Source organism: Aotus nancymaae, unplaced genomic scaffold, assembly GCF_030222135.1.
Source record: "Aotus nancymaae isolate 86718 unplaced genomic scaffold, 86718_ANA_hifiasm-v0.15.2.pri h1tg000062l, whole genome shotgun sequence".
Classification (NCBI taxonomy): Eukaryota; Metazoa; Chordata; class Mammalia; order Primates; family Aotidae; genus Aotus; species Aotus nancymaae.
In genome coordinates this window covers 15,134,382-15,160,952 of record NW_026988476.1, presented here as the reverse complement: position 1 = coordinate 15,160,952, position 26,571 = coordinate 15,134,382, and positions in this window count along the sequence as shown.

Here is a 26,571-nt window from a genome sequence, read left to right as displayed (position 1 = left end):
TCTTTCAGCAAGGACCAACAGATTGTTTTGTTCTTCAGGGAAGATCAGGTAATTTGCAGTAGGAGACCAGACAGTGACAAGGAATTTTAGTTGCTTGGATTTTTATTTTTGGATGCTGCCCTTGGCATGGTGAATATTAACCAAACTGTCAGGAATTCAACAGCAGAGGAAAACAATGTTTTGGTGAGAAGCAATTGGCAGAGATTGTTGCTTCTCCTTGGGTCTCTGAGGATAAAGGAAGACTACAGCCTCTCAGGTTACCAATTCCTGGAGTTTCTGTAAGCCTTGAGTTTAATTGAATTAAGCTATGTTTAATTTCATAAACTGTAGCCTCAAATGTTTAGCCTGATGTGACTAGTATACTGGCAAGATAAAACCACAAAGAACTTCTCATTTTTCTTTTGATTTTTTTCTGTCTATCCTCCTTCTCTCAGATAACACCAAATCTCTTCTATAGTGCATGGCTGGCAACAGCGATGTAGGATCTTTGCTTTGTCTTGGGAAATGCCACTGGGGAAGCTGTCACATTTGTTCTAAATTTTGTGGGGTTTGAGAGTGGCATAGATACTCATGTGACTTACTGATATTTTCAGGTTGAAAAATTAGACGTGAGAAATGAGGGTAGTGTCAATTTAACTTTGGTGGTGCTGAAGGAATGACACTGATTTTAGTGGAAGACCATTAAGGCTACTGCTGAAGAAGGCAGCCAGATCTCACAGGACCTCTGTAGTTAGCTTTGGGCTGACACTGAGCAGAATAAGAGATTGAAAGGGGAGAACCATGGGCTCTAATTTCATAGAAACTTTAATTTATCTATGGGAATTTATCAATGAGGGGTGGGAGTTAGGGATATACACATTTAGAATTGTTTTAACTTCTTGGTAAATTGAGCCATCAAAGGTGATAAAGTGATCTTCTGTATTTCTAGTGACACCTTTTGCTTTATGGTTATTTGATGTTAATATAATTACTATATCAGGTTTCTGTTAGTGTTTGATGGTATATCTTTTTGTGTTGTGTTTTACTTTTGATCTTTCTGTCTTTTGTATTTTAGATGTGTTTCTTGTAAACGGCACATAGTTGAGTTTTGTTTCTTTAATCTGGCCTAACAAATTTTGTCTTTTAATAGGGAATATTTAGTTACTACAATTATTGATGTATCTTTAAGTTTACTTTCTACATTTTTCTTTTTGTCCTGTCTAGCCTATGTCTTTTTTCTCCACTTCCATGTTTTGAATTTTTAATGTTTATTGTTCCAGTTTTTCCTCTGATTGTTTAGAAGGTATACATTCTTACACTTTTCTTTTAGTAGTTAACCTAGAAATTACAACATGAATTTTGGTAATCAAAGTCTAATGTTGATTTATTCTTTTACTTTTCATCTAAATGATGGAAGGATCTTGGAACATTTTAATCCCCCTTGAGTTATATGTTATTGTTATTGTTTTGTTATTCCTGTTGTAATTCAATATATATTTGAAACCCCATAAAATATTATTATAATTGATTTGTTTGATCACTATTAACTTAGATTCACCCACATATTTAGCATTTTCATTGCTTTTTATTCCTTCCAACTCTCTGCCGTTCCATTTGGAATCATTTTTCTTGTGCCTAAGGAATACTGCAAACTGTACAAACATCCATTGCTGTTCACTCAGTTGATCCTCTGGAGTTTTCCAGATTACTGAGGGGTCCAAGAGAGGTTTGGGCTCCTCCAGAACTATAGTATCTTGTAAGAAATTGAGGACAGAGGAGGCTACCTTCTTTTACAGATGAAATATGTCAGAACGTTCAGGCTTAGTTTCATTCTGTAGCAAGGAGGTCTCTGTAGCTCTGCTGAGCTTGCGGAGTGCTGCTTCCATGACCCAAGGCATAATGGGCAGGTGGCTATGAAGGTTCATGGGCTCAGGTCCTGACAGCCTCTATTTCTAGGAGAACCCAGTATGTGGCCAGAATTTGCTGCTGTAATGGTGTACAGCACAGGACTGAGGAGTGCAGTTTCCTGCATAAGAAACCCATGGGTGGTCCAGAGACTCCAGGACATGAGAAGAGATTGCTATAGCTTCTACAGTGAAAGAGTCTGGGGCATTAATAAGAATACCTGTTGTACTGCAATTTAGACAGATTCTAGAGCCTTTTGTTGGAGGGGGACCATTTAAAGTAGGCTAATTTTCAAGTAATAGCATAAAGTAGGCTTATGTAAAGTTTGTAAATAAGGAATATATTGTCTTCAGAACCCATAAAGAACTAAAAGATATGGGCACTGCAAGGCCCAAAATTTGATTTGGATGTTAAGATTGATGATCACAAACACACACACACATGCACACACACGCACACACACCCCCACACCCCAACAGAGTGAAAAGTTTTATTACTTATAAGGATTTTTGATTAAAGCAGGGTAGGCTTCTCAAGCTTGTCTGAAAATGGGTTGAGAGGCAAGGAAATGAGACTGGCTGGAGATTTCTATTGTGGGGAATTGGAGCCAGGGTGAGGGCTTCTGCACACAAGCAGGAGCTTATGTGTTTCAATCCCCTGATGGGGCCAAAGGTGGTAGCATCTGAGCTTTATCAGCATTCCCAGATGTGTGGAAGAAGGGAAAATTCACAGATGAGGCTTAAAAGTTACTTGCAGTCAAACATCCAAAAATGGAATTAGACTCTATTACATTTTAGCTCTCAAACTTAGGTCTTTGATCTTTTTGAGTTAATTTTGTGTATAGTGTGAGACAGGAGTACAACTTGATTCTTTTGCATGTGGATATCCACTTGTTCCAACACAATTTTTTGAAGAGAATATTCTTTCAATATAGCTGAAAATCCCAGCAACAGGGAGTATCATGTGCTTGCCCAAGCATTAATAATTTGGTATTTCATTTCCTACTTGGCTGTGAGTCCTATGTGCATTGGTACCCTAGTTGAGAACCATAAATGTCAAAGAGGTAAGTGGTAAGATTCAGGCATTACTGAATCTCTTTAAAATAGAATGATAACCTCACTCATAGCCTTGAAAACTTAGGACAGGTATCCTGGAGAAAAACTGCTTACTTGCCTATCTGAAGTTTTAAGCACGGATTTTAAGCTACTGAGTTTTATCTATTTTTGAGATTCTGTAATTCACTTTAGGCTCATCTTGGTAAAAATGGATTCTGGAATTTTACCTGAGGTTGCTGCATGTCATGGATGATCCTTTGAGTTTTACAGTTTCTCCTTTTCCCAGTTATTTCCTCTGGAATCTACTGGGCAGATCACTTGCCAGATCCTGGCTTTTTATCCTTCCTATTTGCCACAGATGACCTGTGCTCCAATTTTAAGCAATACTGTTAAACATTTACCAAATACTACCCTTAGATAACATTTACCAAATACTACCCTTAACTAAGCACTTCTGACCAAATGCCAACCACAGTGGGGGCCTGATTCCTGAATATCTACATAATGTTGTCTCACATCTTTATTTTATATTACGTGGAAACACAAAGTGGTTCCCATGATTGTAGATTCTTGTGGCTCTTTATATTACTCTACAGTTTCTGCTGAATTAGAACAATTTATGGATTATCTTGCTATTTCACATATGTTCTTTCCTTCATGACAGTACCCAGGGGTGAGACTCAACTGCTCACTCTCATTGTCATTTTTATGTGTAGTTGAGTTTGCTCAAAAATTGGGAAGGGTTCAGAGGGATTTATATGTTAGCAATGCAAAAAGTTCTAATTAAACACTAGACATTCTCCTTTCCTAGGAGACCTTTGACAACCTCAGATCTACGAATTTTTTCCCTAAAACTTTTTATTTTGAGATAATTTCAGACTTCTAGGAAAGTTACAAAAATAGTACAAAGTGTTCCTGTGCATCCATGGTTTTCCAAGTCCAGCAGGTGCCTGCAATAATTGGTTATAAATGTGTTCATTTTCTCGGCCACATTTCCTTCTTTAGGAAGAGGTTCTAAGCTTAATTCCAGAGTAATCAGAGCATATTTAAGGTTAAACATTCTATTTAAAGTAGATTAATGAAGTAGGAAAGCATCACAACCCATCTTTCCCTTGATTTGTCTTTTCCAGACTATGCAGTTTTGGTTTTAATATCTTTCTCCATATTCAGCCTTGGAGTGAATAGAATCATCTAGGGAGGAGAGGATACAGAGATGAGAGGAGAAATGCTGGGACTGTATACCTCCTCTTTTGTTTATTGATGTTAGAGAACCCCTAGCCTGGTGATATATCTCAATTATTCCCTGATTAATGAATCTTCTGGGATTGATGGATAAAGAATAAACAGTTTTTTGAGAACCTGAGAGTCACTGAATTATACATTCTATGTTTGAAAATATAGACAGATTGGAGATCTTTTGTATGAAGTCTCTATTTAAGAAGAATCTCAAGTCCAGAGCTCTGAAAAAAACACTTCCTTTGCTGTCTTGGGCATTAGAGGAGCTGACATCAACAAGATGGCAGAATATGAGTTTCTAGCACTCATCCCTTTGGAAAAACATTAATTTGAACAACTATTCATGTACAAAAATACCTTTGTAAGAGCCAAAGAATCCAGATGAGAGATGACCGCACCTGGGTAAAACATAGAAATAAGAAAAGGCACATTTAAGAGGGTAGGAAGGACAGTTTCATGTTACCAGCATCACTGTTCCCCCAAACCTAAACAGTGCAGTGCAGAAAGAGACCCATCACATGAGGGAAGGAGAGTGTAGTGAGCAGACTTTACTGTGGATCACAGCACCAGGCCTGTTCCAGTGAACACAGGCACAAGGCCAGCCCCCACACTCTCAGGCTTCAGGTCAGTCCTTGCAGCCCCAGGCTCCAGGCCTGCCCCATCAGGCCTACTTTTGCAGACCCAGGCTCTAAGTCTGCCCCAGTGCCAGACTGCTTCTACAGCCCCAGGCTCCAGGCCAGCCCCCATGGACTCAGGCTGTAAGTCAGCTCCAACATCTGGCTGGCATCTGTGATCCCAAGCTCTAGGTCCATTCCTGTGATTGAGGGCTCCAGACCTGCCACAGTACCAGAGAGGCCCATGGGGCCTAGGCTCCAGATCATCCCTAAAACCGTATGCTCCAATGGACCTAGATTATAGGCTAGCTCCAATAGACACTGGCTCCAGGCCTATGCTCCAAAACCTAGTCTCCAGGCCTGCCCTCACAGTCCCAGGTACCAGGCTTGTTCCTATAGATGCAGGTACCAAGCCTACCCCAAGGTACCCTGGGTAAAGTCTGGCACTCAGCCAGCTCCTGAGGACTCAGGAACAGGCCCATGCTCACAAATCCAGCCATCAGCACTGCTGAAGTGTCAGGTCAGTCTATGTGGACCCTGGCTTCAGACTGGCCTTTGTGATCCCAGACTCCACACCTGCCCCTTTAGGCCCCAGGGCCAAGCTAGCCCCACAGACCCAGGTTCTAGGCTTACCACTGCAGACTTAGGTACCAGGCCCATCCATGCAGACTCAGTCCCCAGGCATATTCCAGTAGACATAGGCAGCAGGCTGGCCCCTGTGAACTTAGACTGCAGGACTGCCTACTTGCTGACCAAAGAACAGGGCCAGCTCACTTTTAACTCATATAAAAATTAAGTGATATATTAAAAATAAATATAGTTACAATAATTTGTTAATAGATACATGATATATAAAAGATGTAAATTGTGACATCGATAACAAAACATGAGAGGATGAGACGTTAAATAATAGTTTTTCTATGTGGTCAAAGTTAAGTTGTTATCAGCTTAAAATAGACTGTTATAACTGTAAGCTATTTTATGTAAACCTGATAGAAACCACAAAGAAAAAAACCTGTGGTAGATACACAAAAAAATAAAGAGAAAAGAATCAAAGCATACTACAAAAATATAATAAAATCACAAAGGATGACAGCAAGAGAGGAAGAAAGAAACAAAGGAGCTAGCAAGAGAGGAAGAAACAAAGGAGTTAAAAAACAACAACCAGAAAACAATTAACAAAATGGCATTATTAAGTTTTAAACCTATTAATACTTTAGACTTAAATGAATTAAATTATTTAATCAAAACCCAAAGTGGCTGGCTAGATAAAAACCAAAGATCCAACTATATGCTGCCTATAAGAAACTTACTTTAGCTTTAAGAGCACACATGGATTGAAAGTGAAGAAATGAAGAAAGGGAAAGATATTTCATGCAAACAGTAATCAAAACAGCACAGGGTGACTGTACTTATATCAAACAAAATAGAGTTTATGTCAAAAACTGTCAACAGAGACAAAGAAGATTAGGGTCAATTTATCAAGAGGATGTAATAATTGTAAATATATATGCACCCAACATTGGAGCACTTAAATATATAAAGCAAATAATAACAAAACTGAAGGGAGAAATAGACAGCAATATAATAATAGTAGGGCACCCAATGCCCCACTTGCAGCAATGGGTGGATTATCTAGAAATAAAATCAATTAAAAACAGCAAATTCGAACACCAATATAGACTAAATGAACATAACAGACACTGCGTGTTCTGTAACATGTCACGATATAGCAGCAGAACCCAGATCCTTTTCAAGGGTGCATGAAACATTCTTCAGGATAGATATTACGTTAGACCACAAAACAAGTCTTAGCAAATTCCAGAAGATTGAAATTATATCAAGTATTTTTTCTGAACATAATGATATGAAAATAGAAGCCAATAACATGAAAAAGATTGGAAAATTCACAAATATGTGGAAATTAAACAACACCATCTTGAACAAGCAGTGGCTTAAAGAAGAAATCAAAAGGAAAATAAGAATATCTTGAGAAAATGGAAAGAAAACACACCCAAACTTATTGGATGCAGCAAAACTACATGTAAGAGGAAAGGTTATAGATATAAATGTCTGTATTAAGAATAAAGAAAGATCTCAAATATACAACTTTATACATCAAATAACGAGAAAAAATAACAAATTAAGTCCAAAGTCAGAAAAAGGAAGGAAATAATGAAAATCAGAGTAGAAATAAATGAAATCAAGACTAGAAAAACAATAAACTAGATCTGACTAAGACTATAAAGATCTAAGACTAAAAATCAATTGAGTTGATTTTTTGAAAAAAACAAACAAAACTGACATTATCTTTAGCTAGACTAAGAGAAATAAGACTCAAATAAATAAAACTATACATGAAAGAAGATACATTACAACTAATAACACAGAAATACAAAGGATCATCAAAGACTACAAAAAATGTATGCCAACAAATTGAATAACCTAGAATAAATAGATAAATTTCTATAAATATATAACCTATTGAGACTGAATCATGAAGAAATAGAACATTTGAATAGACTAATAAATAAGGAGATCGAATCAGTAATCAAAAACCTCCCAACAAAGAAAAGCCTGGAACCTGATGACTTCTCTTGTGAATTCTGTAAAACATATATTTATTTTATTAAACTTTTATTATCAGTTCAGGAGTACATGTGTAGGTTTGTTACATAAGTAAAGTTGTGTCATGGGGGTTTTTTGTACAGAATATTTCATTACCCAGGTATTAAGACTCATCCCCATTAGTTATTTCTTTGGATCCTCTCCCTCCTTTCACCTGCCACCCACCAACAGGCCCCAGTGTTTGTTGTTCCCCTCTGTGTGTACAGGTGGTCTCATCAGTTAGCTCCCACTTATAAGTCAGAACATGTGGCTGATTTTCTGTTCCTGCATTAGTTTGTTAAGGATAATAGCCTCCAGCTTCATCCATGTTTCTGCAAGGGACATGATCTCTTTCTTTTTTATGACTGCCTAGTATTCCATGGTGTATATGTACCACATTTTCTCAATCTAGTATACCATTGATGGGCATTTAGGTTGATTCCATGTCTTTGCTATTGTGAATAGCGCTGCAATGAACATACATGTGCATGTGTTTTTATAATAGAACTATTTATATTTATTTGAGTACCCTCAGTAATGGGGTTGCTGGGTCTACTGGTATTTCTGTTTCTAGGTCTTTGAGGAATTGCCACACTTCCACAATGGTTGAACTAATTTACACTCCCACTAACTGTATAAACACTAATTTTTCTCCATAACCTTGCCAGGATCTGTTATTTTTTGACTATTTAATAGCCATTCTGACTGGTGTGAGATGGTATCCCATAGTGGTTTTGATTTGCATTTCTCTAATGATCAGTGATGTTAAGCTTTTTTTCACATGATTGTTGGTCATATGTATACCTTTCTTTGAAAAGTCTCTGTTCATGTCCTTTGCCCACTTTTTAATGGGGTTGTCTTTTCCTTGTAAATTTAAGTTATTTATGGATGCTGGATATTAGACCTTTGCAGATGCATAGTTTGCAAAATTTTTCTATAATTCTGTAGGTTGTCTCTTCACTCTGTTGATTGTTTCTTTTGCTGTGCAGAAGCTCTTTAGTTTAATTAGATTCTATTTGTCAATTTTCTGCCTTTGTTGCAATTGTTTGGTACCTTCATCATGAAATCTTTGCTCATTTCTATGGCCAGAATCATATTGCCTAGATTGTTTTTCAAGATTTTGTTTATAGTTTTGGGTTTTATATTTAAGTCTTTAATCCATTTTGAGTTAATTTTTGTATATGGAGTAAGGAAGGGGTCCAGCTTCAATCTTCTGCATATGGCTAGCCAGTTATCCCAGGACCATTTATTGAATAGGGAATTATTCCCCCCTTGCTTGTTTTTGTCAGGTTTGTTGAACATCAGATAGTTGTAGGTGTGTAGGCTTATTTCTCAGTTCTCTGTTCTGTTCTGTTGGTCTATCTTGTAGTAGTACCATGCTGTTTTGATTACTCTAGCTGTGTAGTATAGTTTAAATCGAGTAGCATGATTCCTCCAGCTTTTTTCTTTTTGCTTAGAATTGCCTAGGCTACTAGGACTCTTTTTAGGCTCCACATGAATTTTAAAATAGATTTTTTCTAGTTCGGTGAAGAATGTCAATGGTAGTTTAATGGGAATAGCATTGAATCTATAAATTGCTCAGGGTAGTATAGCCATTTTAATGATATTGACTCTTCCTATTCATAAGCATGGAATGTTTTAATGTTTTTCTATTTGTTTGTGTAATCTGTGAATTCTTTTTCCTTTTTGTTTTTTTTTCAGAGGAAGCCTCACTCTGTTACCCAGGCTGGAATGTAGTAGTGCGATCTCAGCTCACTGCAACCTCCACCTCCTGGGTTCAGGTGGTTCTCCTGCCTCAGCCTCCCAAGTAGCTGGGATTACAGGCATGCACTACCATGCCTGGTTAATTTTTGTATTTTTAGTAGAGATGGGGTTTCACCATATTGGCCAGGCTGGTCTTGAACTTCTGACCTCAAGTGATCCGCCCACCTCAACCTCCCAAAGTTCTAGGATTACAGGTGTGAGCCACCACACCTGGCCAGATGGGGTTTCACCATATTGCCCAGGCTGGTCTTGAACTTCTGACCTCAAGTGATCCACCCACCTCAACCTCCCAAAGTTCTAGGATTACAGGTGTGAGCCACCACACCCGGCCAGTAATCTCCGATTTCTTTGAGCAGTGTTTTGTAGTTCTCCTTGTAGAGAACTTTCACATCCCTGGTTAGCTGTATTCCTAGGTATTGTATTCTTTTTGTGGCAACTGTGCATTGGGTTGCATTCCACAATTGGTTGTTGGCTTGACTGTTGTTGGTGCAGAGGAATGTTAGTGGGTTTTGCACAGTGATTTTGTATCCTGAGACTTTGCTGAAGTTGTTCATCAGCTTAGGGAGCTCTTGGGATGACACCATGAGGCTTCCTAGATATAGGATTATGTTGTATGCAAACAGGAATAGTTTAACTTCCTCTCTTTTTATTTGGATGCTCTTTATTTTTCTCTCTTGCCTGATTGCTCTGGCAGGGACTTCCAATACTATGTTGAATTGGAATGGTAAGAGAACTTGTGCCAGTTTTCAAGGGGGAATGCTTCCAGCTTTTTCCCATTCAGTACGATATTGACTGTGGGTTTTTCATACATGGCTCTTATTATTTTGAGGTATGTTCCTTCAATACCTAGTTTATTGACACTTTTTTCTTTTTGAGACTGAGTCTCACTCTGTCACCAGATTGGAGTGCATTGGTGTGATCTTTGCTCACTGCAACCTCTGCCTCCTGGGTTCAAGCAATTCTCCTGCTTCAGCCTCCCAAGTGGCTAGGATTACAGATGCATGCCACCATACCTGGCTAATTTTTTTATTTTTAGTAGAGATGGAGTTTCACCATGTTGGCCAGGCTGGTCTTGAACTCCTGATATCAAGTGATCCACCTGACTTGACCTTCCAAAGTGCTCTGATTACAGGCGTGAGTCACCACATCAAGCCTGTTGACAGTTTTTAACATGAATGGATGTTGAATTTTATTGAAAGCCCTTTCAACATTTGTTGAAATAGTCATGTGGTTTTTGTCTTTAGTCCTATTTATGTAATGAATCACATTTTTGATTTGTGTATGTTGAACCATCCTTGCATTCCAGGGATAAAACCTACTTGATTATGGTAGACATACTTTTTGATATGCTGTTGGATTCAAATTGCCAGTATTCTGTTGAGGATTTTTTTTACATCAATGTTCATCAAGATATTGGCCTGAAATTTTCTTTTTTTGTTGTGTCTCTGTTTTGGTATCACGATAATGCTGGCCTCATAGAATGAGTTAGGGAGGAGTCCCTCCTCCTCAAGTTTTTGTAATCGTTTCAGCAAGAATGCTACCAGCTCTTCTTTATACATCTAGTAGAATTCAACTCTGAATTCCTCTGGTCCTGGACTTCTTTTTGGTCGATAGGCTATTTTTTACTGACTAAAGTTCAGACCCTGTTTTTGGTCTTTTCATGAATTCCGTTTATTCCTGGTTCAGTCTTGGGAAGTTGTGTGTGTCCAGGAATTTATCCATTTCTTCTAGATTTTCTAATTTATGTGCATAGAGGTGTTCATATTGCCCTCTGATGGTTGTTTGTAATTTTATAGGTTCAGTGGTAATATTCCCCTTGTTATTTCTGATTGTGTTATTAAAGAGAGAACTATTTTCTTCTTTATTAGTCTAACTACTGGTCTATCCATTTTATTATTATTATTATTCAAAAACAACCAGCTCCTGGATTCATTGATCTTTTGAATGCTTTTTTTATGTCTAAATCTTCTTCAGTTCAGTTCTGATTTTGGTTATATTTCTTATTTTCTTCTAGCTTTGGAATTTGTCTGCTCTTTGTTCTCTAGTTCTTTTAGTTGTGACGTTAGTTTGTTAAGTTGAGATCTTTCTAACTTTTTGATGTGGGCATTCAGTGCTATAAATTTCTCTCTTAATGCTGCCTTAGCTGTGTCCCAGAGATTCTGGCATATTGTATCTTTGTTCTCAACAGTTTCAAAGAACTTCTTGATTTCTGCCTTAATTTCATTATTTACCCTAAAGTCACTCGGGAGCAGGTTATTCAACTTCCATGTAATTGTATGGTTTTGAGTTAATTTCTTAGTCTTTATTTCTAATTTGATTGAGGTCTGAGAGATTGCTATAATTTCAGTTCTTTTGCTTTTGCTGAGGAGTGTTTTACTTCTAATTATGTGACTGATTTTAGAATATGTCTTATGTTTCAGTGAGAATAATGAATAACTCTTGGGGTGGAGAGTTCTGTAGATATCTATTGGGTCCATTTAATTCAGTGCTGAGTGGAGGTTATGAGTATCTTTGTTAATTTTCTATCTTGATAATCTGTCTAATATTAAAATCTCCTACTACTATTAAAGTGTCCTACTACTATTGTGTGGGAGTCTAAGTCTCTTAGAAGGTCTCTTAGAACTTGTTTTATGAATCTATGTGCTCCTGTGTTAGGTGTATATATATTTAGGATAGTTGAATATTCTTGTTGAATTGAACCCTTTATTATTATGTAATGACCTTCTTTGTCTAGTTTGATCTTTGTTGATTTAAAGTATGTTTTGTCAGAAACTAGGGTTGCAACCCCTGCTTTTTTTCCAGTTTCCTATTTGCTTGGTAGATCTTCCTCTATCCCTTTATTTTGAGCCTATGTGTGTCATTGCATGTCAGATGGGTCTCTTGAGAATAGCATACCAATAGGCTTTGGTTCTTTATCCAGCTTGCCACTCTGTGTCTTTTAATTGGGTATTTAGCCCATGTACATTTAAAGTTAATTTGATATGTGTGCATGATGTAACATGATATTAGCTGGTTATTTTGCAGACTTGTCTATATAGTTGCTTTATAGTGTCACTGGTCTGTGTACTTCAGTGTGTTTTTGTAGTGGCTCGTAATGGTCTTTCCTTTCCATATTTAGCACTTCCTTCAGGATCTCTTATAAGGCAGGTCTGGTGGTAATAAATTTCCTCAGCATTTGGTTGTCTGAAAAGGATCTTATTTCTCCTTTGCTTATGAAACTTAGTTTGATCAGATATGAAATTCTGGGTTGGAATTTTCTTTCTTTTTTTTCTTTTCTTTTTTAAAGAATGTTTAATGCTGGCCACCAGTCTCTTTTGGCTTGTAAGATTTCTGCTGAGAGGTCTGCTCTAGTCTGATGGGCTTCCCTTTGTAGGTGACCTTTCTCTCTAGCTACCTTTAACCTTTTGTCTTTCATTTTGACCTTGGAGAATCTGATAATTATGTGTCTTGGGAATAATTTTCTTGTGAAGTACCTTACTGGTGTTGTCTGCATTTCCTGAATTTGAATGTTGGTCCCTCTAGCTATGGGGGGTTCTCATGGATGATATACTGAAAATATGTTTTCCAAGTTGGCTCCATTCTCCCCAGGTTGGTTCTCTTTCAAGAACACCAATGAGTCAGATTTGCTCTCTTTACATAATCCCATATTTCTTGGAGTTTTAAAAAAATTCCTTTTCATTCTTTTTTCTCTATTCTTGTCTGATTTTCTTATTTCAGAAAGCCAGTCTTCCAGCTCTGATATTCTTTTCTCCACTTGGTCTATTCTGCTATCAATACTTGTGATTACATTATAAAGTTCTTATAGTCTATTTTTCAGCTCCATCAGGTCAGTTACATTCTTTTATCTACTGGCTATTTTGTCTGTCAGCTCCAGCATTTTTTTTAATTTTTATTTTTGGTTTTTAAAATCTTTCCTGCAGTCCCAAGCTGCATTATTTTAATGTGATTTTTAGCTTTCTTGGATTGGGTTTCAAGGTACTCCTGTAGCTCAGTGATCTTTGTTCCTCTCCATGTTCTGAAGTCTATTTCTGTCATTTCAGTCATCTGAGCCTGGTTTATAACTCTTGCTGGAATAGTGATGTGGTTGTTTGGAGGAAAGAAGGCACTCTGGCTTTTTGAGTTGTTAGAGTTCTTGTGCTGATTCTTTCTCATCTTTGTGGGCTTAGCCACCTTCAATCTTTTGGGTTGCTGACCTTTGGATTTTTTTACATTTTATCCTATTTGATGACCTTGAGGGTTTGATTGTGGTATAAGGTGAATTCAGCCAACTGACTTCATTTCTGGGAGATTTTAGTGGGCCAGTACTCAGCTCCCAACTCCTGGACTGTATGGTCTAACTCTTGGGGACTTGTATTGGGCCCCAACTTTCTTCTCTGTCTCCTTGAGGTTAGGAATCCACTGTGCTGGGGTTGAGGGTGAGATGCTCCCAGATCACTTACTGCACTCTAATGAGTGGTTTCAGCCACAGCATTTCACAGTGCAGTGACAACAAGATCCATCCTTGTAGTGGCAGCTGTGGCAGAGAGCTAGTGGGTGCTGAGGTGCCTGCCTCTTGCAAATATTCACCACAGTGGTGGAGGCAATGCAATTGGGGGTAGCAGGGGTGTCCTGCGGATGACTATATGTGCCATTGCACAGGAGGTTGTATTGGCTAAGGGGTGGGGTGCTGGCAGGCACAAGTCTGGGTGCCTTCTCTGTGCCCTGGAAGCAGGAGTGGGCCATAAATTTCTTATTTGTGTCAAGTGAAGGCTAAATGATGTCATGCTAGGTTTACAAATGAAGTGGTTCTCTAGCTCACCTACAGCAGCTTTAGTCCATCACCAAATGGCATATTTAGATGTTTGATGAGTCCTCTCACACACTCTGGAAGCTGCTTCTGCTCCTCTTCTTCCCTGGCACGTGTGTTTTCCAGGGTGATTGAACACGAAGACATTGCCCCTCTGGAGGGGTGTGCTGGCTCTGTAAAACATTTAAAAAATATTGCCTATTCTTCTCAAACTCTTTCAAAAAACTGAAGAGGAAGAAATATTTTCAAACTCTTGAGGCCAGCGTTATCTAATACCAAAGCCAGACAAAGACACTATAAAAAGAAGAAAATTATAAACCGATATCTTTAAATAACATGGATATGAAAATCCTCAACAAAATACTAGCAAACCAAATTCAACAGTGTATTTAAAAAAGCTATACATCGTGATCAAGTATAATTTATCTCTGGGATATGAGGATGCTTTAATATATGCAAATCAATAAATGTGATATGCTATATCAACAAAATGATGAATAAAAATCTTACAATCATCTCAATAGATGCAGAAAAAGCATTTGAAAAAAGTCAACATCCTTCCATGATAAAATTGCTCCACAAGTTAGGTATAGATGGAAAGGACCTCAACATATTAAAGGCCATATATGACAAACCTACAGTTAACATTATACTTAATAGTGAAAAGCTGAAAGCTCTTTCTCAGCATTCAGGAACAAGACAAGGATGTCAACTCTCATCTTATTTATTTATTTTTGAGATGGAGTCTTGCTCTGTTGCCCAGGCTGGAGTGCCGTGGCACGATCTCAGCTCACTGCAACCTCTGCCTCCTGGGTTCAAACTATTCTCCTGACTCAGCCTCTCAAGTAGCTGGGACTACAGGTGTGTACCACCACACTTGGCTAATTTTTGTATTTTTAGTAGAGACAGAGTTTTGCCACGTTGGTCAGGCTGGTCTTGAGCTCCTGACCTCAGGTGATCCACTCACCTCAGTCTCTCAAAATGCTGGGATTATAGGCATGAGCCACTGTGCCAAGCCAGCACTTCTATTTAAAATAGTATTGAAAGTCCTAGCCAGAGTAATTAGTCAAGAAAAAGAAAAAAAGTCATCCCAAATGGAAAAAATGAGGTAAAATTTTCTGTTTGCAGATGACATGATCTGATATATAGAAAACCCTATAGACTCAAGCAAAGAACTGGTAGAACTAATGAACGAATTCAATAAAGTTGCAGGATACAAATGCAATTTACAAAAATCAGTAACGTTTCTATACACTAACAATGTACTATCCAAAAAAGAAGCCAAGAAAACAATCCTATTTGTAATAGCTACAAAAAATGCAAATCTTAAGAAAAAATTTAACCAAGAAGGTATAAGATTTTTACACTGAAAATTATAAAATATGGATTAAATAAATTAAAGAAGACATAAATAAATGGAAAGATATCACATCTTAATGAATTGGAAGAATCGATATTATTAAAATGTTTATATTACCCAAATTAATCTATAGATTCATTGCATTCCCTGTCAAAATTCCAATGACATATTTCACAGAAATAGAACAAAAACACTAAAACATTTTATTGAATTACAGAAGACTCTGAATAGCCATTGCAATCTCAGGAAAGAAGAATAAAGCTGGAAGTATCACCCTACCTGATTTCAAAATATATTAAATAGCTACGGTAACCTAAACGGCATGATACTGGCACAAAAACAGATATGTAGACCAATGGAACAACAAAGCCCAGAAGTAAGTGCAAGCAGTATGCTCAAATAAATCTTTGACAAAGATGACAACGACATTATGTAATTGGAAAAAATCAGTCTCTTCAATAAATGGTGTTTAGAAAACTGGATATTCATATGTAGAAAATAAAATTGGACCCTATCTTACATCATATAGAAGAACTAACAAGTATATTAAAGACAAAGAATATAAGACTTAAGAACTGCTAGAAGAGAACATATGAGAAAACATCTTCACATTGCTCTGGGTAATGATTGTTCTGGATAAGACATCAAAAGCATAGACAAGAAAAGCAAAAATAGACAAATGGGACTACATCAAACTAAAATGCTTCTGCACAGCAAACAAAATCAACAGAGTGAAGAAACATCCTACACAATGAAAGAAAATATTGGCAAGCCACACAACTGATAAAGAGTTTATATCCAAAACATAAAAGGAACTCAAATAACTCAATAGCTAAAAAACCAACCCAATTAAAATGTGGGCAAAGCACTTCTGGGCATTTATCCAAAGGAATGGAACTCAGGTATATCAAAGAGTCATCTGCACACAAATGTTTATTGCACCACTCTTCACAATAGTCAAAATATGAAATCAACCTAAGTGTCCAACAACAGATGAATGGATGAAGAAAATGTGCTACATTTACACAATAGACTACTATTCAGCCTCAAAAAAGAATGAAATTCTGTCATTCACAGCAACATTAATGGAACTGGAGGACATTGTGTTAAGTGAAATGAGACAAGACCAGAAAGTTAAACACCACATGTTCTCACTTATACGTGGAAGCTAAAAAGAAGTAGATTTTATAGAAGTAAAAAGTAGAACATAAATGACCCACTTAAAAGGCACAGAGTGCAAATCGGATTTAAAAAAACCCATCTATCTACTATTTTCAAGAGACCCATTTCACATATATTGACACCCATAAACTCAAAGTGAAGGGTTGGAAAAATATCTACCACACAAACAGAAAACAACAAAGATTGAGGTCAGTATTCTTATATCAGATCAAGCATACTTTAAATTAGCAACAGTAAAAAAGTACAAAGAAGGGCATTACATAATGATAAAAGGTTCAACTTAACAAGAAGACTTAACTATTCTAAATGTATTTGCACCCAATACTGGAGCACCCAGATTCAAATAACAAGTACTTCTAGGCCTACAAAAAAAACTTGACTAGCCACACAATAATAGTAAGGGGCTTCTACATCCCATTGATAGTGTTAGGCAGATTATCAAGGCAGAAAACTAACAGAAATTCTGGATTTAAATTCTACACTTGACCAATTGGAACTAATAGACATCTAGAGAATATTCTACCCATCAACCACAGAATATACATTCTTCTCATCTGCATATGGGACATACTCTGAGATTGACCATATACTCAGTCATAAAGCAAACGTCTCAAATTTTTTTTAAAAATTGAAATCATACCAGCCATATTCTTGAACTACAGTGGAATAAAAATAGAAATCAATACCAAGAGGATCTCTCAAAACTGCACAATTACATGGAAATTAAACAACTTGCTCCTGAATGACTTTCGGGTACATGACAAAATTAAGGCAGAAATCAAGAAATGCTTTGAAGTAAATAAAAATAGTGATACAACATACCAAAACACCTGAGATGCAGCAAAGCAGTAATAAGAGTAAAGTTTATAGTGCAAAACACCTACCTTAAAAAGTTAGAAAATTAACAATCTAATATCACACCTACAGGAACTAGAAAAACAAGAACAAAGTAACCCCAAAGCTAGTGGAAGAAAAGATATAACTAAAATTATAGCAAAGCTGAACAAAATTTAGATCCAAATATATATAATATACAAAAAAATTAATGAAACCAAAAGGTGGTTCTTTGAAAGGATAAACAAGATCAATATACCACTAGGTAAATTAACAAAGAAACAGAAGATTCAAATAAGCACAATCAGAAATTGTGGGAGTTCAGTCAGGGTGGTGGCAGAAATATTAAGGGAAAAATATTAGAGAAGGTCATAGAATAGAGTCACAAAACTTCTTGGAAAGCCGAGAAGTTTGCATGGTTTCAGTAGAAGTTTTGCTGAAGGCAGCCTTATCCCCTTTACCTTTAGTTGTTAAGAAAAACATATAGCTGGGAAATGTGGGGGAATTTATCTGAATAACTTGTCTACTCATGTTGTCCTATAAACTAACCTTTGATCATTCTGGCTGACTCTTTTGCGGGGAGATTGACCAAGGATATTATCCACTAATGGTGTTTGCTTAGGCCTCGGAACCTGTCTTTGAATCTCTATACGCTAATGGTGTTGACTCAAGCCTTTGTCAATTAATCTTTACTGAATAAATGCGAGTCTCGCTGGCTGGTTGGGGCTGGTGGTTGCTATCTATTGATAGCACTCTCTTTGAGTGTCTGTGAGTGGCCCAGACACCCCAGCCCACTCATTCACCATATTCTGTGTTTGAGTGTATGTTATTTATCCATTGTTGAGTCAGGGTTTGCAGGACAGACCCCCTCAGGTGGTGACCCCAACAAGAAATGACAAAGATGACATTATAATTGATCCTACAAGAGAGCCTCAGAGACTATTATGAACACCTCTATGCACACACATTAGAAAATCTAGAGGAAATGAATAAATTCCTGGAAACTTACAGTCTCCCAAGATTGAATCAGGAAGAAATTGAAACTCTGAACAGACCAGTGCTGAGTTCCAAAATGGAAGCAGTAACAAAAACCCTAACAACCAACTAAAAATAAAAATAAAAAAGGAAAAAGAAAAAAGAAAAAGCCCAAGACCACATGGATTCACAGCTGAATTCCACCAGACACACAAAGAAGAGCTAATACCAATTCTATTTAAACTATTCCAAAAATTGAGTAGGAGGGACTCCTCCTTGACTCCTTTTATGAAGCTATCATCATCCTGATACCAAAACTTGGAAAACACACAAAAAAGAAAGTCAAGGATAGGGTCAGGGAATGTGACCCAGGTTTTAGAGGCATTTGCTACAGGGAAGAACTCTTGGTATTATTCAAAAGACAGGAATGATGTGAAGCCTGCCTTAATTTTTGACTGGAGAGGGAGGTTGATCTAGCTTCACAGATTGTATTTCAAGGACTAGTGCTTAAAGAGTAAAGTTACTTCCTGATTATACTCCAAGAGTCCTTCTGTTCAGTGTGACAGTTACAAAATGAAAATCATTATTCACAATGAATACTTCAAAATCTTTGTCTCAAAATCAGCATGTTTGTGAGAATGTGAGCTATAGGAGATGGCCTGACATGAGCAAAGGTGATGCTGCTTTCCAGGACGTGAAAAACAACGAAGCTAGTATCTCTTGGAAGCCTTCACTGTCTGATGATCTAAAAGGTGAAGGCCAATGTGCTTGAGTAAAGGGAAAAACACAAGGTACCCATGGGAGCTGAAGGTAAGATGTTAATTAGAGGTCATGAGGACCCTGCATGTGGGTTCTGTGAAGACAAGTCCAGGCGTGGAGCTTCCTGGAATACAAAAGACCTTGTTCTGCCTCCCATCTGAAGATTATTTTTGTGTGGTAAAAATAGATATTATGAGATAAAGCCATAAGCTGAAACTAAGTAATATAAATACCAGATAAGTTGTACTTAACCAGAAAAGGAAAGAAAAAAGAGGAATAATAAAAAAAGACCCAATTTGAACCTGAAGCTATCACAAACAGTGGAATTCCCCATGCAACCTTGTTTTTTGTTTTGTTTTGTTTTTTGCTTTTTGACACAGGGTCTTGCTCTGTCACCCAGGCTGGAGTACAGTGGTGGATCATAGCTCATTGCATCCTCAATCTCCTGGACTCAAATGATCCCCCTGCCTCAGCCTCTCATGTAGCATGTGCCACAGTATCATGTTAAGTTTTCATTTTTTGTAGAAATGGGGTCTCACTGGGTTGCCCAGGCTGGTCTTGAACTCCTGGGCTCAAGTTATCCTTCTGCCTCAGTCTTTCGAAGTGCTGAGATTATAGGCATGAGCCACCTTGCCTGGCCTAATATCCTTAAAACTATTATGGGATTTGCCACAGGTACACAGCTCTGAACAGAAAATCTGATCATATGTGTGTCATCTGAAGGAAACTACAAGATTTTTTTTTATTCACTCCATATCTGTTACAGTAAAATAAATCAACTTTACTTTCTCAATCTTAGCAAATTTATGCTTAACATGTCATCTTTTACCATGGACACTTTTTTTTCGCATGCTTGCTGTGCTCCCTATTCTGCAGTTTGGTGGTGGCTGAGAGGTTATGTAAGCAGAAAGACAGCAATGTCAAGGTTAAGTAGAGTATAAGAAGGTATAAAATGTCCAGAAGAAAATGACTCTGGGATGTGTTTGGCGTTGCATGACTAACAACCATGGTACCTTACATGCCTTTTAACAGTTTCGGAGTTTCTGATTAACTGTGTGGTTTTCTTTTTGATTTTTCTTTTTAATCACTTCATTGGACTACAATAGCACATTGAAAAAATATGACACTATACAAATATAATGTTTTTTCAATATATCATATAAAGGAATTGGAAGACATAGGTGAAGGTGGTTGTTAACATGCCCTTGGGCCAAGAAGGAACGAGTTAATTGACTCTTAATTAGAAGTAAAATTGTTTAATTAAAACTACTACTGACTGACTGACTGGATCTTCTTCTGCCCTGCGGTAACAGAACACATTTTCCCATGTTAGGCTTTAAAGAACAGGGTTATCTACTATCAATGTTAGTTTATTAGCTCTGTGGTTCTTTGTCTCCCAGACCTTTGATTAAATATGACTCTTCCTCATCCTTGTGCCGGCGGTATTTTGAAAAAAGTAAAAAAAGGGATAGTTCCATATCAGGGAGTGACTGGAGAGCTAAGAATTGAGTGAGTTACGAAATCGAGTGCAAGGCAGTTATGAGATTATGAGCCCCCAGGAATTCTCAGGAATCCTAGGACGCAGTAGCTTTCCCTGTGGACCTGAGATAAGAGTTGAAAAGAGTTCTTATACATTTCAGAGATTAGAGTGACCTTGAATGATATCTAGTTGACACTCTCTTTCCTTCTATGTCCCTAAACCTTCTGTCATTTCTGACACAGGAGTTAGTTTAGGTGAGTGGAGCCCAAAGCTCAGAACTCTGACCATAGGGAGGGTCAGGGGCTTTCAGCCTCTGGCAATTAACACCAATATTTAGATGCAGTCTTTTCTGAAGGGCTGATTAGGAGGCCTGGTTGTAGTATTATATATAATATTGTTTCAGGTTAAAATGAAATACTATTAAAGGTCATTTTTACAAACAGTGTTTTAAAGTGCAAATGATTCATAATTTGACTAGTCTAGCTACTTGTTATTGAGTAAACTTAATTGTCTCTGTAAAAATTCCGGACCATCCTTTGCTATTCAAGTCATTAATTGCTCTGACTTTCCAAGTAAACTTTTCCTTTTATTGTTTCCAATCCCAATTTCTTTTTATCTATTCATAGCTTGATTTTTTTTTTTTTTTTTTTTTGAGACGTCTTGCTCTGTTGCCCAGGCTAGAGTGCAATCTTGGCTCACTGCAACCTCCGCCTTCAGGGTTCAAGCGATTCTCCTGCCTTAACCTCCCAAGTAGCTAGGATTACAGGCGCCTGCCACCATGCCTGGCTAATTTTTGTATTTTTAGCAGAGACACGGTTTCACCATGTTGGCCAGGCTGGTCTCGAACTCCTGAACTTAGGTGATCTGCCACCTTGGCCTCCCAAAGTGCTCGGATAACAGGCGTGAGCCACTGTGCCTGGCCTATAGCTTGATCTTTAAACTGCTGTAAGTTCCATAGTTAATTCATTTACTCTCATATTTCAGATTTCTGGGAAAATGCATATCTTTCACGTCAAAACATCCTTACCTTAATATTTGACTTAGAAGCGATTTTTATTTCCTGTTGAATTAAGAGTTCTTTGAAAATATTAGTCTAGAATTTCCTATGTTTTCCGTTTTGCCTGAATTGTGTGCTTAGATTTATTTTAGATTTTCAGTTTGGTTTTAGCTAGAGCTGCATGTCATAGGCTTGCCTCTAGAGGGCAGTACAGCACCATTAAAGAAACATCGCTTTTTCTGCTGGTAATGCACAATTGGAGTTTCTGTTTCTATAAAGATGACCTTCATTTGCCAATGAAAATGTCTTCCTTTTTTATTATTTCCCCTTTGACCCAGTCTTGAGACATTTGATCACTAATTATATCTGACATCAAAGTGAAAATTGTAAAACATTAAAGTAGCTACAGGGTGCTGGATCAGGTCCTGGGTACTACAAAGTCTTAGTAGCCATTACATTTTGTATTTTTATGATAACAATAAAGGCACCCTAGAATATTAAGAATTCCTGATCTTGGACTGACACATTGTTGAGGCACCTAGTATAGAAATTGAGTTCTGAATAGCACTTTAAATTAACACCGTATGTCAAAATATTAACAATCCCCAGGGATCATTTATCATTATTTCTTAATTAATACACATCATTTTACCCTGAGCATTATGATGTTTTGCTATTATTGGCAGGTTCAAGAAGATGCTAGGAACTTGCTATCCCTTTCCTCTGTTGAGCCATTTAAACCCCCTGAAATGCACCTGTGACCCTTTGTTTCTATTGGTGAGTTGGATTCCCTTACGAGCTAGTTAACTTTGCTTCTTTCTGTGACTTCAGCCTGGCCCCTTAACACTAGAAAGGCTCTTTGAAAATGCATTACCTGGGCCTTGAGGAGGATAAGAAGTGGGAATTTGTATTCTCAGTGCAAATCCTTCATCACTAGTGAACAGTCAACCCAAAGCCTCTCCTGCAAGGCCTTATTGGTGTTTCAGGGTGACTGATGGACTGAATGCTCAAAAGGTTTTGGATTGTCATCTGAATTGGCATGCTCTTTGCATTTCTGCTGCCACCGTCCTAGTTCAGGCAGCGATTATTGCACATGCCTTCTAGATACTTTCCTTCTTGCCTTTGGCCCTTGCATAGCCTGGTGTTTCTTTATAATTTGTAATTCTTCAGTGCTTCCTCACTGCCAAATTAACAGTCCAAATTCTCTAGATACCGCTCATGACATAGTCCCCAAAATTTTTCATAGTGCCCTAATAATGTGTCAATGCACGACAAGGAATCTAGGCTGCTTTATTGTTATTATTGTAAAAATGCCAAGTTCTTTGAGGAATATTGTATCCCTTAAAAATTGGACTATTTAATATGCTCTGAAAAAAATTTATGTTTTTTAGTCTCTGTGTTTTTATTCATGCTATTTCCTGTCCTTGCTATTTCCTTCCTATATGTGTTCCCCCACCTCCATTTTATACTATTGAGATCTTACCAATTCTTTAGAATTTGGCTGAATATTTAATTCCTCCTAACAAGTAATCACTCCACACTAGAAGTAACCTTCCCTTTCTTTATCACTGAAAATGCTTTGTTTTTTTTGTTTTTTGTTTTTTTTTTACATTTATGGCATTTGTAATGCTTTTTATTACAGTTATTTATTCGTGTATCTTATCTTCCTTGCTTGATTGTAGGCTTTTTAAAAGACAGGGGATTTTTATCATATTCATATTTTTATTTCTCTCAATACCAGGGGCATAATAGACAAGGAGTACCTTTTGAGGCATAATGCTTATCAATATATGCATATAGTTCCAGTTTTGTAAAAGTGCAATCAAAATGTGACACAACAGATGTTAAATGAGACTTTTCTGTTGTCATGGAATTCTGACTCACTCATCAAAGCTGAGGACAATGGACAATAAGTACACACTAATTTTCAAAAGAGGTGTAAGCACATCCCAGAGGACTTGCTATGATATAGTGGGCCAAAGTAGCCCTTTAATAACCTCAGCTGCTTATTTAAGTCAAGCCTGGACATTTATTACAGAGGGCTACATAGGTGCATAGGTGTGGTGCATGAGACATTTTACAAGATAACTGGATACCTGTGCCCAGAACTTCAGGTCAAATGTAAGGAAGATCAAAACTTTTGACTGCCTCTTGCTTGGAAAATTTTGGCTTTGGGAGGCTGTTTGTGAGAGGGCAGTGGTCAGGATGGGTGAGAGAAAAGATTTGTAAATTCCATGAGCCACATAGCCACTGAGGAGGTTGTTAAGAGTCTTGAAAATGTCTTACCCAAGTGGGCTACTTGCCCTAGAAAGGGCCTCCAGCAAAAAGAGGCTGTGGGTGAACTGTCGGGTGGCAGATACTGGCGGGGAGTGCTTGTATCATAGAAAGTATTTTTAGTATCAGGGTACAGGTGGAGTTGCCCATAGAGGTGGGAAGTGTTTCCAAAACAGGCTGAAAATAATGCTCTTCTCCCCAAGAGAGAACTGGAATTTGATTGTCTGCCTTGACAGTTGGTGCTTTTTACAAGGGCATCAACTAAGTAAAAAGGCCATTTCTTCTTATCCCTCCTGCTTGTTGGATCCAATCCTCTTATCAGAGCCAGAAGTAGGAGGAGGTGGAGCAAGGCATGTGAAAGAAGAGCCACGTTCTCCTCCCTCCAGGTCCACACCATCACAGGGCTTCAATCCTTGTATGAGTTCTGAGATGGGGGAAAGGATAAAATGTTCTTGTAGCCAATAAACGACTAGCAAAACATGGGACCCGCTCAGGACATACCACGGGAGGTGAAAGGAGAGCTATTAGAACCAGTTTGAAGGAGGTGGCATGGAAAAAAAAAGCTGTTCCCTGATCGTGTGCTACTATGTTTGTCTCTTTCAATAAAACCTTACATACATTGTCTATCTATTGCTCAGTTAATCAATCACTGTTGATCATGAGATTACATGTAACTTACAATTTTATATTTGTTTGTGTAAATTTTCTAAAATGGATGTGTATTGTATAAAAATACTTACAACAATGTTTTTTAACAGAAAATTTGAAAACTAGAAGAGTTCTAGAAGAAAATAAAAATTGCTCACAAATACCCATCCGTATAAAACTACTATTGATATTTTAGTATTTTTGCTTATATTTTCTGTTCATATGGCTATTTTCTTTTCTTTTTCCTTCTTCTTTTTTTTTTTTTTTGAGACAGAGTCTCGCTTTGTCACCAGGCGCCAGGCGCCAGGCTAGAGTGCAGTGGCCAATTTCTGCTCATTGCAACCTCTGCCTCCAGGGTTCAAGTGATTCTCTTGCCTCAGCCTCCCGAGTAGCTGGTATTACAGGAGCATGCCACCACGCCCAGCTAATTTTTGTGTTTTAGTAGAGACGGGGTTTCACTATGTTGGCTAGGATGGTTTCGACCTTTTGACCTTGTGTTCTGCCCTCCTTGGCCTCCCAAAGTGCTGGGATTACAGGCATGAGCCCCCACGCCTGGCCCTTCATATGGCTATTTTCAAAACACAATTGCAATAATATTATCTATACAATTTTGTATCCTGCTTGTTTAAAGTGGCACTCTTCCATGACTTTAAATATCTTGAAAAATATGGAATATTAATTATGGATGAAATGAAATGCATTTAACTGCATTTAACTAATCGCTATTGCTGAACATTTAAGTTAGTTCCAACTTGTGATATGGATAGTCCCATGTCATAAATTTTTGTATGTTTTATGTTCTTCTCTAATGGTTTCCTTTGTCTAATCTTTTATATTTTCTTCCTTTGTTGGACATGTGTTATGTGCCAATTACTAAATAAGGGGCTGAAATATAACTGTTAAGAAGAAGGGGCCCTGGCTCTCAAGATCTCACAGTGTAATGGGGAGAGAAATACCTAAAAGATAATTTGATAGCATTTTGTATATATGATCAAATAATATACATGATTGTACGTACCCTGTTCCTAGCAATAGGAACAGGATATTATAGGGAAACAGGAAGCATTCCTAACCCAATTTGGGAGGGTATGGGGGAGCCGTGGGCAAGTGGTAAGGCAAAGAGTGTGCATGGTGAGTGGAAGAGGAGGCGAGAGGGGGTGAGCACCGGCAGGGAGGTAAGAGGCAACATTGTCCGGGGTGTGGAGATAGGAAAGATGAGGATAATAAAAACCTCACACTTAAATAGGAATTATAATAGCGCTACTTTATAGGGCTATTGTGAGGATGTAAAGATTAGATGAGATAATACGAATTGTCCAGAAAAATACCTAGCACTTGGCACTGAAATTTAGCTATTATTTTCACTGTAATCCACATTGTATTTTTCCCCATTCTTTGTTTATATGTTAGCAGAATTAGGCCTAGCCGTCTTTTAGACCATTGTATTAGTCAGCATTCTCCAAAGAAGCAGAACCAATAGAATACACACACACACACACACACACACACACACACACACACACACACACACACACATTTATATATCCTGTATAACCAATATGTATACATATCTATATCCTGTATAAACAATATATATATCCTGTTGGTTCTGTTTCTTTGGGGAATTCTAAAATTTTATTACATTTAATTAATTAATTAATTAATTATTGAGACAGAGTCTTGCTTTGTTGCCCAGGCTGGAGTGCAGTGGCACTATCTGAGCTCATTTTGACTTTCGCCTTTCAGGTTCAAGTGATTTTCCTGCCTCAACCTCCCGAGTAGCTGGGACTACAGGTGCCCACCACCATACCTGGCTAATTTTTTGTACTTTTAGTAGAGATGGGGTTTTATTACATTGGCCAGACTGGTCTTGAACTCCTGACCTCAGTGATCTGCCCACCTCGGCCTTCCAAAATGCTGGGATTACAGGTGTGAGCCACCACATCTGGGCTGAATTTTATTTTTTATTATGGGATTGGATCATGCTCAGAAAATTATGAAGGCTAAGTAGTCCCGTGATATGTTGTCTACAAATTCCCAGTTAGAGTCTGAAGGCCCATGAATGGGTGTGGGAGGCTAAGAGAAGGAATGGGGGTTGTATTGGTATAAGATATAG